This window comes from Rhinatrema bivittatum, unplaced genomic scaffold, assembly GCF_901001135.1.
Source record: "Rhinatrema bivittatum unplaced genomic scaffold, aRhiBiv1.1, whole genome shotgun sequence".
Taxonomy (NCBI): Eukaryota; Metazoa; Chordata; class Amphibia; order Gymnophiona; family Rhinatrematidae; genus Rhinatrema; species Rhinatrema bivittatum.
In genome coordinates, this window is record NW_021821086.1 from 61,269 (window position 1) to 71,586 (window position 10,318).

General features: G+C 45.9%; 1 long non-coding RNA gene across 1 annotated transcript in view; it reads left to right on the top strand.

Annotated features, from left to right (window-relative positions):
* The window catches only part of LOC115082441, a 58,068-nt gene that overhangs the window by 21,286 nt on the left and 26,464 nt on the right, over positions 1–10,318 (top strand). Inside the window, exon 3 of the long non-coding RNA XR_003854168.1 lies at positions 2,260–2,381. This is a non-coding gene — a long non-coding RNA (uncharacterized LOC115082441). The remainder of the gene's footprint in view (positions 1–2,259; positions 2,382–10,318) is intronic.

Consider the following 10,318-nt stretch of genomic DNA (forward strand, 5'->3'; position numbering starts at 1 on the left):
AAAAGGGAGAAGCAGCAGCCCCTGAAGCCCTAATTAAAGGTCTTGTTGTGCGGGGGGGGCGGGGGGGGGAGTTGTCACAGCCACGAAAAGTAGCAGACGCAGGGATCAATAACCGGGGCCCGCAAGCCCAGGGGTGGAAGGAGGCGGCAGAACACTGCACGGAGCGGCAGTAGCCACAGAGGCATTCACGGAGCGGGATGCCATGGTCGGTGCTCCACCTTCACGGAGCGGAAGGATGGAGGGCTGCTATCTCCCAAATAAATAAATTAAAAAAACAAAACAAAACAGGGGTGGGTAAGAGTATGTAAAATTACCGGTGAGGTCATAGGCTATAGGTATTGCCAATTATTAGGCTTGTTCAATATTTGTTGTTTGTTAATGTGGCTAGCGGAAATGGGGGCTACTACCTGGAGATAATATCCTTGTTCAGTGTACATACACACGGTTGAGACTCCATCATTGCTCTGAGCTTCAACGGCAAGAGGTAATGAGGAAGAAAAAATAAATAAAAAATGTGTATTCACAGGGAAGCGAGGTGTAGCTGGGCAGATGCTTTATTTCAATGCATGTCCAGCGTGGATCTCTGCTTCAACGGCAGGGGAGAAAGTCTAATACTTCACTTTCAACGCACAGCTCTCTGCTTCAACGGCAGGGGGAATGAGGAAGGGAGGATCTGTATGTGGCTTGCATAGTCTGGGTGGACAGGGGCAGGGGTGGGGCCTGCTTATTGCGGCGGTTGCTACCCCTAATAGAGCCGGATATTCACTTGATGCAGTTCCAGCGCTGCTCTCTGCATTGATGGTGGGGTGGAGGGGAAATAGAACTAGAGACTACTAGAAGCCAAGCGTAACAAGTATGAGAGAGAAGAAGAAAAAAAAAAAAAAAAGTGCGTAGCTTGCTGGGCAGACTGGATGGGCCGTTTGATCTTCTTCTGCCGTCATTTCTATGTTTCTATGTGAAGTTTGGGGGAGAGGAGACAGAGCTGTGGGGTCAAGCCTGGGGGTAAGGTTGTTCACTTAAGCTGGGGGGGGGGGGGTGGAGAATTACAGGAATTACCTAGGCCAGGGCGAGAGAGCAGTGGGAAGAAGGTGAGGAGAGCCAGTGGTCCACATATCATGATGGAGTATTACTGTTTTCATAGGGGAATTCTGTCCTGAGTGTCTGTTCCTGAAAGGCAATAGTTATGCAGTGTTAGTTAAACAAAGGAAATTCAGAATTTTGCTGAAGTTTCCTTTATTGTGTGCAAGATGTGTTTTTGGTTTATTTGGGTGCAGGATTTCCCCAGGAGCATGGGGGTGCTTGAGTCAGCTGCCTCTGTATCCTTATTGCATGCAGTACGCAGTCACATGGGGGGTCGGTTTCCCAAAAATAAAAAAAGGCTCAGTGCCTAAATGAGGTTGGAAGAGGCCCATAATTCAGGGAATTCACTGGCAGGGGGAAGCGTTCAGTTAAAGGGTTTTGTCCGAGCAAAGGTTAGGAGCCTAACAGTTTGGAGGATTTTCGACTGAATTCAGGAAGATAAGTTTTCAGCTGAAAATTTCCCCCCAAGCTTAGAACCTAAAAGTAAGCGTTTCCTAAATTTAGGCCGGGAAATAATTAGCCTTAGACGTAGTTGCCTAGTGCTGAGGATCAGTGGCAAGCACCTACCTAGCCACCCTCTACCCTTTGCAAATGGACCCCAGAGTAAACAGTAGATCTCAGCAGAGGAAGCCCATCTGGCCCGGCCGTCTGCCCTGAATGCGTCGAAGCCTCTCTGCTGCTCCAGGCTGGTTGACCCTTGCCTCCTTTTCATGGAAGCTTGGTGCAACCTGCGCCACCACACTGTGCACGCCAGCTCTGTCTTCTCCCATCCGTGAACCCCCCTCTAATCTTGCAGAATGGCTCCGGCCCCTGACGATCCCTTCGTTGTCGGGTAAAGTGGGAGGTGGAGAGGGCTAATGGCCTGCGCTGCTGGACAGCGAGCTTCACTGGGAAGGCTCATTCCTACCAAACGTGATGTTTTGAAGGAACGGAGGCAGCTGTCTTATCTGCCCGCTATCACAGCAGCTTTAACCTCCTGCTTGCTGCCTGTGTGTGTCCTTAACAATTCTGCGACAAGGCTTACCGGAAAAATATTTCTTGGGGGGGAAAAAAAAAGTATGTTGGCTTCATCTTCAAAAAGGTTTCTGAGAATAATAATTATGTGAAGGATTAAGTATGGGAAGTTACAGAGGATAAGTCTGTTCCTAACTTTGTCCTTTCTGTCTGGCTTCCTTCCAGGTGTTCTGCACACTTTTTTCACACAACCTGCGCCCGTTCACGTTCAGATTCAGATAACGGTACCGGCATGGCAATTTTAGATGTATTACCCTGGTAATATAGAACATGATTCCAATAAAAAGGTAAGAATAGAAAGGAACCAGTTACAAGGTAATATCAAGGCAGGGACATGCCTCAGGTTTTGGTGCTGGTGCCTATCGCCCCGGTCAGATTCCCCAGGCCACCACATGTTCTGCTGCTGTAGCTGCTGTTAGGTTTCCTGTTTTCCAATTTGCTCTGCCCAACAGGAGGTGTACTGGTGCTATAGGACACATTGCAATATTTGCATGGCCGCCTTTTTTTGTATGCTGGGTCATAAAGGTTCGAGTTCCCGATCTTAGCACTGGATTGGTAGGGCAGGTTTGCCTCATAGGTGCTGAGTGTGTTGTTTTTTTTCCCAGTGTTTTGTGTTGCATCACATAGAGCTGGTAGCGAAGAGAGCTTGTCTTGCTATTGTGGGAGATGACACCAGAATGTGGATATTTCCTTGTGCATGGGGAGCGGTAGGCGAAGCGTCCTAATTCTGCTCTGCACCCATTATCAGGGGAGTTTCTGTGGACTTGGACCGCAGGGTTTCTGCTGGGGTTCTGTCCCACTCCGCGTACTTTGGGGAGTGGACCTCACTCCCATATGTGACGGGGGTCTCGGCCCGTCACTAATATTTTTCCCAAAGGGTAGTGGGAGGAGTTAGAGATTTTGGGACCGCTCCCATGGCTTTAACCCCAGCTTTTTGGGGGAGAGGCTATCTTTTGGGGGTTTATAGCCCCTGGGAGCATGCTCAGTGGTCACGGGGTTAGGCACGGCTGGAGGATCTCAGCAGAGGGGTGAGCTGACTGCAGAAGAAGGAAGGAAGGAGAGAGAGATTTCTCCCGAGTCTCAACTACAGACAAGAGTTTGGTTTGGAAGACTTTTGATTTTCTTGATCTGAAGGGAAAGGGTTAACCACCCCCACCCACCCCACCCCCTCCATCTCCCTGAGGATCGGGATTTGGATATCTTTCTGCCCAAGCCACCAGTCAAGCGAGGGTGGAAAGGGAGGAAGAGTTAAGGGCTTTGGGGTAGAAGAACCCAGAGTCAGCTCTGCCCAAACTGGATTTGCAGTTAAGGTTTTGGGACGTTTTGGTGCCTGGTGCCTCCGCTGGTTGTTGGTACATGTTGGGGCCGCGCTCTCGCTGTTCCACCCTCACTGGGGAGGATATTTTTCCCATCAGGATAATGGTGCAAGGGACGTGAGAAGGGAGATAGCCCCCTGAGATGGACAAACTGACAATCAGACTCATTGCCATCGTATTTCTGGTATTGTGGCCTGGCTCGTCCTTTTTCAAGTTTCAGTAAAGACTATTTTTAGTTGAACACCAAACTTGGACTCTTTTGGATTTCTTGGTTTTCCCTTCCTGGATGTGCAAGGTGATGAAAGGACCCTGGTGTGACTCAGAGTTTTTGCCTGTGGTGTGGATTTTGGTTCCCTTGTGAAGCTGCTGTGGTCGATTGCGCCTAGGGTCCTGGACGTTAATCTCCCCGCCCCATCCGGACTCAAAACCCAGACCCGAACCCCACTCCTAGTGAAGGATAAAGCACCAAAACAGGGGACTGGCTGCTCAGTATAAGAGGACTGGTTGAATGATGCTTTTGGATAATTTTCATAGTCGTTTTATTGGGCAGCTGTATTTCTCCAGAGCTTTCTTTGTTGTATAGAAGGCTTTCAGGGCTTTTTCTTGTAGTGTTGCAAGCAGTGAACGGTGTCGTTCATTCCTAAATACCTCTGTCGAGGCTGTCACAATAAAGTTTCCCTCCAGAAGCCAGAATCTCACCTAGAGATGCTTCAGCGTATGAGAGCTGGGACTCCTCCTGACCGGGGGCTGGGGATCTTACCTCTCCAGCCCGTCAGAACCAGGAATCAAAACCCAGGCCTCTAACTGAGCACATTTTTAATAAGTGTAATTGAACCTGTACTCTGCCTCACCTGAACAGTTCATAAGAACATAAGAAATTGCCATGTTGGGTCAGACCCTGCATCCTGTTTCCAACAGAGGCCAAACCAGGCCACAAGAACCTGGCAATTACCCAAACACTAAGAAGATCCCATGCTACTGATGCAATTAATAGCAGTGGCTATTCCCTAAGTAAACTTAATTAATAGCCATTAATGAACTTCTCCAAACCTTTTTTGAACCCAGCTACACTAACTGCACTAACCACCTCCTCTGGCAACAAATTCCTCGCATAAATAACCCCTGGTCACCAGTACTATCAGGTTTCACCTTAGCCCGGTGCTTCCCAAACCTGTCCTGGGGACCCCACAGCCAGCAGGGTTTTCAGGATACCCGCAATGAATATGCATCTACTGAGACGCCATGTTAGGCAAATTTCTCTCATGCATATTCAATGAGGCTAGCCTGAAAGCCTGGCTGGCTGTGGGGTCCCCAGGACAGGTTTGGGAAGCCTTGCCTTAACTTCTCTGTTTGCATAAGAAAAATGATCTATGCCGCTTGTTCTCAAGCCCGTCCTCAGGACACACCTAGCCAGTCGGGTTTTCAGGATAGCCACAGTGAATGTGCATGAGATCGATTTGCATACCATAGAGGCAGTGCCTGTAAATTCACCTCACGCATATTCGTGGTGGAAATCCTGAAAATCCAACTGCTTAGGTGTGTCTCGAGGACTGGATTGAGAACCCCTGATCTATTCTGCTACAAGGTGTTGACTATTGGGCCATCCTCGTGACTCAGTGGCAAAGGCTGTGCTCTACCATGCAAAGGACCAGGGCTGGCTGGGGAAGTTGTGGAGGCAGCGAGGGGAGGCCCAGCCATTGCACAATAGCGACACCTAGTGGCCAGACTCTTGATCTACTTTAGTAGATCCTGGAGCACTGCAGCAGTGGCTGGCCTGGTGGGGGGGGGGGGGGTGTTAAAAAATAGGGTGGAAAACCCTGAATAGGCTACAACCCCCGGTAAGAGCCACTTCTGATTGGAGGGCCAAAAGAGCAAGAGGAAAGGCTGCCCCCCCCCCCCCCCACAAAAAAAAAAGACAAAGTGACATTCTGCAGCGATGACCCTGAGCTGGCAAACGCAGCCGAAGGATGACGCGGGTCCACTTCCCTGATCCTTCACAGCAAAGTATTCCAGGACTGGGCGGTGCTCTGGAACCTGTGACCCTGCCCAGAGTATCACCCTGGCACCCGCACCTGTAAGCAGGGTGCGCTCCCTGCAAGCCGCTGCCACCAGGCCTTTCACGTACACTGTGCTCGCCGAGCCTTGCTAGGGGTGTGTCCGGTCGCCATCACTGCCACTGGGACTGGGGCTGAGGGAGAGGGAGAGGGAGTGATCTGTTTATTCAGCCTCTCTGACCTGAACCCTATGTGTGCACTTCCTTATCACAGCAAGTTGTCGCACGCAAAGATGCTCGACACAGATCGAAAGAAAGATAACAACAGCAAAAAAAAAAATAACAACCAACAACAACCTTTAAACACTAATCTTCAGTATCTTAAACCATTCAAAGTACTTCCGCTTAATTCAACAGAATCCTGTGATGTGAATTTTAATACAAAAATAAGATATAATAATTACTCGTACTGCTGGAAAGTATTATTGCACATGATGGCTATATTATCATTACACGGTTCTCTAACATGTGATCCAGAAAGGTTTTCAGAATGCTTTTAAATTGCAACGCTCTGGAGATCTGTGCAAATTGACTATCTGGTAGTGCAGGACGGATTCTGAAGAATTGGGACAAATGTGAGGCTCTGCATCCTTTTACGCATCCATGGCCTGTGGGCCAGGGAGACAAAAGCGACTGGCTCCGGGTCACGTGGGGCAGAAGAACCCTAACACTCCACCGACTCCCAGTTCCATGAACTGATTGCTAGGCTCTGACTGCTCCCTAGGGCAAAGTCGTGACCTTCATTGTGGCTGCTGAGGGAAGCACGGAGCGCTGACCCTGGCCGCATCCGAGACGCCAGCTTGCCCGTGCTTCACCGGGGAGGCAGCGCTCGATAACATTAGAAGAATGTTGACATCTCCTGCCCCTTCAGTACATAAAAGGGGAAGCTGAATTTCAAATCTGACCTGCCTAATCACGAGGCAGGAAAAGAAGTGTAAGCCAGCAGGACGCAGAAAGCGTGTCCTGGGAAGATGATGGCCTCCCGGGTCACCGGGGGCTATTTAATTGTTTTGTCATGGATCCAGAGGTTGAAGATAGTTTTCATAAATAGAAAGTTAATCTGTGATGTGCTCAGAAGAAGATACCAGCCAGAAATTGGCCCCGGTCTCAGAGCAGCAGCTGCTCCTTGCCAAAAAAATCTTTTTTTTTTCCCTTCAGGCATCGTTAACGAGGGCACTCTTCATTTCTGAGTTTAATTCATGCTTGATGAAAATAGGGGTTTGAAATATTTCTCCTCTACTATATACTATGTGTGCATGCACGAATGTATATATCATTTCTATGTATTGCAAGACCTATGGCGTTTCCCTCCGTCGTGCCATAGAGATGGCTGAAGCATGAATTTGGAGAGAGGGAGTTTTGAAATGAACGGGTGCCTTCCTCTAATGAAAGGTGCACGTGTTTTATCCTAAGAACAGCTACAAATTCAAGGATACAGTAAGGAACAGAAAGCAGAATAAGACAATTGGAGAAAATTCGTTTTCACTCAGCGCACAATTAAGCCCTGGAATTCATTGCCAGAGGATGTGGTTAAGGCAGCTACTGTAGTTGGATTTAAAAAAGGTTTGGATAAGTTCCGGGAGGAGACGTCCATAAACTGCTATTAATCATGTCTACTTAAGGAATAGCCACTGCTATTACTGGCATCAGTAGCATGGGATCTATTTATTAAGAACATAAGAACATAAGACCATGCCATACTGGGTCAGACCAAGGGTCCATCAAGCCCAGCATCCTGTTTCCAACAGTGGCCAATCCAGGTCATAAGAACCTGGCAAGTACCCAAAAACTAAGTCTATTCCATGTAACCATTGCTAATGGCAGTGGCTATTCTTAGTCTAGGTGAACTTAATAGCAGGTAATGGACTTCTCCAAGAATGTTTGGGTAATGCCAGGTATTTGTGACTTGGATTGGCCTCTGTTGGGAACAGGATGCTGGGCTTGATGGACCCTTGGTCTGACCCAGTAAGGCAGCTTCTTATGAGCAAGGGGAGGGTTTGGCCCTAGACTAGGCCAGGTGTTATTAGGAGAGTTGTAGGGGAGACGGCTGCTTTCAGCGGTCTCTTCTGTTTGGGAATGCCTTTGATAAGCAGTGGATTGTTGGATCCTTATCAGTATGAGGAAGGGTGAAGGCGTTCTCAGCAGGCCCTGTTTTGCTGGAAATGGACACTTCCACCCACCTAAACAGGAGCCCAGGTACTGGTGACACCAGCACTTCTAGCGTCATCGTGGACAAGTCGATGAGCAGGAGACATGAAGACCCCTGTGCTCTGCAGTCAAGCCGCATGGTCTTAAAATTGGTTTACTGGCAAACTGTTCCTTTTTTTTTTTTTTTTTTTTCAAATTAACACCTTGTAAAGAAAGCACAAAGCTAGGGATGCCATTTTGGTGGGCTTGCAAGACATCTAAATGCTGTTATTTTTCACCGGATGGTGGGGGATTGGAGGTGAGTCAATCATTTTCAAAGGTAGTTCAGCAAAAAAAGCAAAGCAGATTCCCTGAGTAATGAGCAGTGACTGCAGGCAGTAAAGGGGATGTAATCTGCCCTTAGTATAAACAGGGTCCTAGGAAGGCTCAGATTTTATACATATAGGGTTCAGCTGTGACACTAGTATGCTGCCCTTTCCTTATCGGATGTCTGCAGTGAAAAACCAGGCTGGTTTGGTGTGTGCTGTACCTAACTATTACTATCGCTGCCACAAGTTATTTATACAGACAAAACCCAAATGGCCTATCCAGTCTGCCCAGTAAGGTGTACAGGGTTGCACTGCCCTTGTCTCCTGTCCAGGGTTGTAACCGCTGCTCCTTGCAAGTCATCCCATGCCTTCTGTTTAGGGCTGAAAAGCAGGCTCAGTGTCAGCGAGAGGGGAGCTAACTGAGGACAGGGGCCACTTCAGTTAATAGGGTAAAGCTACATTAATTCAGGCCTCTGCCCTATGAAAGAATTATCTATGACAGAAAAGCAGGGCATGGGGGTGAGGAGGTGAGGGGCAGAGACGGAGAGAATGCAGCCTGCACGTTTTCTCTTTTCCTCCAAACCAGTCTGACTATTTTTAAACCAATTCTGATGAACAGTGCTACAAGTTTGGAAAAGAAAATAATTGTATCCTAATTTAGATTTTATTGAGTAAAAGATACCAGCTGGTCCTTTTATGAAGAGATATGGAAAAGAGTGAGAAATTAAACAAGTGAGGAGGCTGTGCAGAGTTAAAAGAAGTATGAGGAAAGAATAGAAATAATATTGAACAACATCCACTGGACAGACTGACAATTTGGTCTTTATTTGTGAGCATTTACTATGCTACCATAAGTTCCATATTTAAAAGGGTTTGTCTGGCTATGTTTTTGTTTAGACTTAGCTGGACTAACCCTGAGTTTTGAATTTCTCACTGCAAACAGGTAGATTTTAGCCAGGGAAGTCATTATCCGGCTTAAAGTTACCCAGATAAAAAAAAAAAAGAAACGATGTGGAGAAATTCTGAGACGGGGCTTAAACTTAGCCAGGTCGCACCGATATTCAGCATAACTCAGCTATGTTTATCCAGTTAAGTCTGGTCATGGTGCAGAGCAGCTTTAAACCTATCCGGATAAACTTACCCAGCTAACTTTAAGATTAACAGGTTGTATTCTCCAGGAAACATGTCCCACTGAGTATCTCAGCTCCAGTAATCCAGGCAGGATTCCAGGACAACTTGCTGCTGATTGCCCTGCTCAATACTAACCTCTATGTTACTAAACAGAAGGAAGTTGACTATTCATGTGTGAGGATCATCTCATTAAAAGGTTCCTCAAAAAAATGTAATACTTTCATCCTTCAGTTGTCTGTGATCAGAGAAAAAGGGTCTGCTGAAGGTACCTTCAGGAAAGGATGCAAGTCAAGTATGAACACGTGAACAAATATAGTTTATTTTAATAACATTTGATATAATGCTTTTCAAATATCAAAACTGTTTACAAAAGCTACACATAAAAAAATTACAACATGCCAATATAAAAATAATAAACAAACATACAAATATAATAAAACAAATATAATAAAAAATAAACAGCATCACTAAGGCAAATAAAATCAGAAAAGAACAACTACAGATCAGTTAAAAGCCTGATTAAAAAGCCAAGCTTTTGCAATTTTTCAAAATTAACCAAACAAGATGTGGTAAAGATGGTGCTTGATAAGAAAACACTAAACATCTTGACTACAACCTAATTGGAAACAGAATCAGCAATAGCTCTTGTTGAGATGACCATGGTGCTCCAATGGGCCAATAATGAATTAATCAATTCAAAAGTGGCGGATCTCTCTGAAGTGGTTTAAAAACTAGACAGACTACATATATATATATATATATATATATATATATATATATATATATATATATATATATATATATAATTCAGCCTGTATATAATTTGATACGATTTGGTTCTTGTGTTTTTTTTAATTCAAATTGTAAAATTGGTATTCACCGCATTTGGAGTTTTGTACTGCTCTTGGATATATAAAAAAAGAGTTAAAAAAAGGCACCTCAACTTTGGAATAAGCTGGTGCATGAGTTGAGACTATGAAATGCTCTGATGGATTTCAGATGGGAGCTGAGGACTTGGCTATTTTGCTGCTATAGTCTTTATCAGGGACACCTAGCCAGTCAGGATATCCACAATCAATATGCATGAGATAGATTTGCATGCATTGTCTCCACTGTATGCAAATCTATCTCATGCATATTCATTGTGGATATCCTGAAAACCTGACTGGTCTGTATGGTTTGCTTTCACTGACAAGAGCTCAGATATGAGTTTTAATCGTAGAGGCTAGGCATGAGTCTAATAGGAATGAGTAGAGTTATGAATTTAA